The following is a 5,360-nucleotide window of genomic DNA, read 5'->3' as shown; positions in this document are numbered from 1 at the left end:
CTGAGGAAGACAAGGACGCGAAGGATTTATTTAACCAAGTTTCGTGGGGCTCTTTCAGTTTCGAATAGCCCCTTGAATACAAACGCAGGCTGTTGCATCGCAAAACCTTATCGTCCCGTCAACAGCGAGTGAATATTTGCAGAATTTGCCTTTGCGAAACTGAGACCTCTGTGTGTGTGTGTGTGTGTGTCTGTCGAGAGCAAAGCATGACTCGACCCCGTGGGGCCGCCTGGCTATTCGGCAGGAGGCACACGGGAGATGCCCCATCCCACCCCCTCCCACCAGCCGTCGGCACACGCACGGAGCAGAGCTCCAGCATCACACCTCGGCTGGGTCTGCAGCGAGATGCCTGAGCGGCTCTGGGCCCCTCTTCATCCCCGCTAACACCCCGTAAATGCCTGCCGGCGAGATGGCTCCCTGGATGGCCATATCCTGTAGCCTCACGTCATGTTTACCTACAACACTTGCATTTAGCGAACCATTTCCAGCCAGCAATGAAAGCAGCTTGTTGTAGGACTTGGAGCTGACTGAGGCTGTGTTGCAAGCAGATGGCCCAGATGAAACAAGACGCTGATCCCCAAGGAGGCACCGTTCAACGGAGCTGCTCGACTCCCCGGCTCCAGCAGCTCCACGACAGGCTTGGAGATGTGCATTAGCACGCACCATCGAGGAAATTGCTTCCCTAACTAACCCTTTCAAGCAATTCTCTTTGGAAGCCTGGTTCCAACTCAAGACATGTGTGAGCAGCACCGATACTAAGACAGTTTTCCTACTTAATTATTAATAACGAAGCGTGCCCACTGCTGACAAAACGATGGTAATTTAAGGAGAGTTTCCTTAAAGGAGAGTGGAAGAGTTGCCAGGCTGGGTGAGGTTTTAGACGTAGTGGTGGGGGTGGTGGGGTGGAGGAAAAACTTCACGCTCTCACCTGGTGAAACAGCAGGGGATCCAAGCATGGAAGGCAAACATGGGGGGGAAACATCTTGCATTGATCCTCCCGGCCCTGGCTCCAAACATGCAGCTTTCCACAAAACCTACCCAAGTAACATCTAGGGCTACACGGACATAACAAGCGTGTGTGCACGCAGCTAGAGTAGGCGTAAATAGAGATGATCTGCTGAGACCTCCAAGGGGTATTTTGTGTTTTGCCCGAGTCCTCTGGACACATTGCAAGAAGCAACAAGAAGGGGAAAAGACGTGGAAGGTTGGAGTGATCTGGAGAGAGAGGCACCGTGTACTTCGGAGGTGGAATGGGTTTGGCAGAGAGGATCCAGTCTCAGCTGTGCCCTGCACACCATCCTCGCATCTCTCTCCATCCTACCACATCTCAGGCCACTCACTTGCCCAGGACGCTCTGCTCACCCTGGTACGGAGGTTGCTTCTTAAGGGTCCTCAGGAGAGCTCCATAAATGAGGGCTGGCACGTCTATGAAGAGCTAACAGCAGACTGGGGAATACCAGCCCCAACTCCCTGATGAACCAGGCTGGTCGTACGTTGCTCCACCAGGTGCTTAAATTGCTGCTCAGATGTATTTACATACTTCTTTGAAAAACAGGGAATAAATAAGTATGTAAAACTGTAAACATTGCTCTGTATGTACCAAACTCAGCTACCCCAGCTCGTCTCCAGCCACCACCCAGCAGAGCACAGTGGAGGTCACCACTTCCCCGAGGAGCCTGGCGTGGGGAGCGGGAAACCCTGGCAGCTCTGCCCAAGGGCCACTGAACACGCTTGGTACAATATGCCAAAATGACCCCAAACTGCCAATCCTGTCTTCGTGGGTGTCAAAAAGTTTCTCTGCAAGAGGTGGGAAAAGAAGAAAAGGAGAAGATTCTCATGGAAATGAGGAGACGCATAAAGGTGATAAAAACACCTTATTAGATCAGATTTGTGCAGGTAGGGTCACTCAGCCAGACCATCTCCAAATCCTACTACAAAGAATTATGTTCCTCCAAATAAGAGACATACAAAAGACTGAAAACTGTTCCTACTCCTGTGGCTTAAGGAGCTCATTTGGACAAACATGGCTCTTGATCAAAACCCAGTGGATACGTCTTTGGGTTTGCCTTGCCCTTGTATGGGTTTGTCCTGCTCCCTGCAGCAGACACTACCTGTCCTGGTTTGAGCGACCAGGAGGTGTCCCTGCCCATGGCAGGGGGGTTGGAACTAGAAGATCTTCAAGGTGCCTTCTAACCCAAACCAGTCTATGATTCTATGTTGCTGTCCCAAGGCAACCCACCATGCTGGCAGCGGAGGTCAGCCAGGCCACACCGTCAGCTCTGCCATGGCCACGTGATGACAGCAGGACAACGCAAAGCCCCACTAACAGCCTCCATGCTCTGCCCCGGGACTTGCAGCCCTGCAGAAATGCTCTGGCTGGATCCACAAAGTTCCAGAGGTCTCCCAGGAATCACTGTATGTCCTTGTTTGAGTGACACAGGACTGATTTATCTTCTAACACTTGGGAAAACTGCACTTTTAGAAGACTCTGGTGTCTGAACTGGTGGAAATATTTACTTAACCGCCAGCTATGGTGTGCGGGTTTCAAGGTCTCAGTGTTTTCGAGCTCACCAGGTGCGGGGACGAGGAGGAGCGAGACCCGGGCACTTGACCCACGCTGGCCAGCAGGGTTATCTCATACCATGAATGGCACATTCCATATAAATAAGGAATTCTGCTGCAGAGTTTGCTCCCCTCCCTTGATGGCAATCCTGAGGACTTCATGCCCCGGAGCCGGACTCCTGAGCCCTTCCTGTCCTCCCAAAGCTGTAGCGCTGGCAGTGTCCGAAATTTACTGTCCCCTGCTGGGAGTGCACAGCCTCCTGCTGATGGCATGGGCTGAGTGTGACCCTTGTGTGTTTTGTGTTGCTATCGGGATCAATACTGGTTCTTTAGTGTTATTAATGTTAATTATTTCATCTTATTCTATTAAATCTGTTTATATTTCAACCCTCGGGTTTCCTTGGTTTTTCCCAGTTCCCTTTCCCGGGTGGGGAAGGCTCATCAGGTGACAGAATAATTGTCTAAATGACTATAAATTGTTATGGGTTTCTCAAACCATAACACTACCATGTAGTTAAAACACTACATCATGCTTTATGTTCCAGCGTAGATGGCTGTGGTTAAAACTGGTGCCGGCTCTGCGGCAAAGCTTGCCAAGCTACCACCTGTTCTGTGATTGTCCCTAACTTCACCAGCATCCAGCCACCTCTCTGTCCCCACCACCTCTTTCAGTAGCCTTCAGATGACATGGGACAAGGGAAATACTGGCTGCACTGGAGGACGTTTTTTATGGGAATCTTTGGAGAATGAACACTTAATGTGCAGCAACCCAGAGCACTTAAAGAGGCTATTGAAAATATGGCCTAATGGAGGTCCACCTATTCCAGTTAGCTACGGCAGATGCTTCCAGAGGGGGATAGCGGAGTCCTGCATTGCTGAGGTCTCACTGGCAGCAGTCATGACAACATGTCATGACAACAAGAGCAGGATGAATTGTGGAGAAATCTGAGCGTTGCCAACCTGCCTGCTAAACCCAGCAAAATAAAGCCCAGCAAAAGGAGTGGCTAAGGGTACAACTCTGCAGAGGCTGGGAATTTCTGCATCCATGTCTAATGGGTTACTGCGAGTAGATCCAACAGTTAAGACTGTGGGAACACCAAGGTAGAGGCTGCTAAAATGAAGGAAATAAACGACGCCATCAAAACACGTCATAGTGTCAAGTCTTTTATATTATCAAATACCTTTCTCAGGCCAGGAGGAAAGCAAACGGATTGTTAATGGTAGAGCAGTGAATGCTATTGGACTTGATGGAGACTTTTTCATCAAGAAGTTGGCGCTGAAAAGGAAAACCTGGACCTGCCAGACTTGTTTACACATTTTCATGTCTCTGGGAAGATACTTAAAGATTGAAAGACTGGAAAAGCTATAGCCATTCTTAAATGTGAATCCACCAGCTCTTGGCAAACATCTTTCTTTTGGTCCTACAGCAAAAGGCAAAGGTAACTTCTTGCGTCACTCAAGCTGTCCCAGCGGAGGAGGATTTGGATGATGCTGCAGCCGCTCCAGCCAGGGTCTGGTACTGACCACCTGGGAAGAAGCCGGCTTTCCAAAGAAAGGCAGCAGCTGGGTTGTCAATCTCGTCTCCGTGCACGGCAGCGCCTGGTGAAAAGCATTGCTTTTCCAGCTGTCATACGCCGTAAATCGCTGCCCTGTTCTTACTTCGATCAATGAAATGTGCCGCCATAGAAAGGGGTCTGCTCACCTCGGCAAGTGGAGCAGCCGCATGAGAAAACGCGGTGCCTGACTCCCTCAGGGCTCCCCGCTTGCCGTAATTATCCTCAGCCTCACCGCCAGCAATAACCCGCCCCAGGCTTCCTGCAAGCTCGCGCATTTTGAGCTTGCAGTCGGGGCTCCTTCCCTGCAGGGGAAACCCTGGAAATCGAGGACCCTTGGAAGCTGGAGACCAAAATCAAATAGCTTCGAGCATGGTGCCTGTGCTGCATCAACCAGCTGAGAAGCAACAGCAACATCTGTATCTCGCGGTCAATTCTGGTGGCAGGAGACTGATGTATGGTGACCCCTGGTAGATCTCTGGGGTCTTGCTGCCTCCAAACTCAAGAACGTTTGCAGGGTTAAAAGAAAAAAAAAAAAAGAAGAGGAACAACTATCAAAATAATTCACAAGTTAGCAATCCTCCCTCTAGCCTGTTTGTTAAAATATTGCTCACGAGAAGCTGATAGACACCAAAATAAATAGCACTATGAGAGAGATAAGTGATGCATTAGACTTCTCACCAGTCCCCTGACTATAGCTACTATTGAAAAGATCTGCCAAGAAATATTAGATGTGAAGTGGCTATGCAATGGGAGAGTAAAAAATATGAGGAACCGCCAAAACCCTCATTTGATGAAGACAAAAAGCTGGAGGAGGCATCTAAAACCTAGAAGAGCTTTCTAGGTACAAATCTGCTGATACAAGGACGCTGCAGACTGAGGATATAAAACACAGGTAGCAACTACTTGTGTGGATAATTTATTGCTGGTCCCGCAGAAGTAATTCTGGGATTCACTCGACCCTCAGGAGCACTCAGGCACTGCACAGCTGTTTGCTGAGGAATGGAGATGCAGTGACTTCTCATGGCACAACTACGGCAAACGTCACAGTATTGCCCTTTCTGTGGCTGAGAAGTACATCTGTAGGAAGGAGTAAAAGGAGGGTTTTGGGTTTCTCTGAACCCTGCTGAAGGCTCAGTAACCCCAGCGTGAATTCATAATCTGTCATTGCTTTTCAAAATACTGTCGGAGAAACAGAGACACTCCTCACATTGGGCATCAGACTCTGCTGAAGACTTCATCTAG

The sequence above is a fragment of the Charadrius vociferus genome, unplaced genomic scaffold, assembly GCF_000708025.1.
Source record: "Charadrius vociferus isolate BGI_N301 unplaced genomic scaffold, ASM70802v2 scaffold49, whole genome shotgun sequence".
Classification (NCBI taxonomy): domain Eukaryota; kingdom Metazoa; phylum Chordata; class Aves; order Charadriiformes; family Charadriidae; genus Charadrius; species Charadrius vociferus.
The sequence above is the reverse complement of the archived record's forward strand: the minus strand, read 5'-3'. Positions refer to the sequence as shown.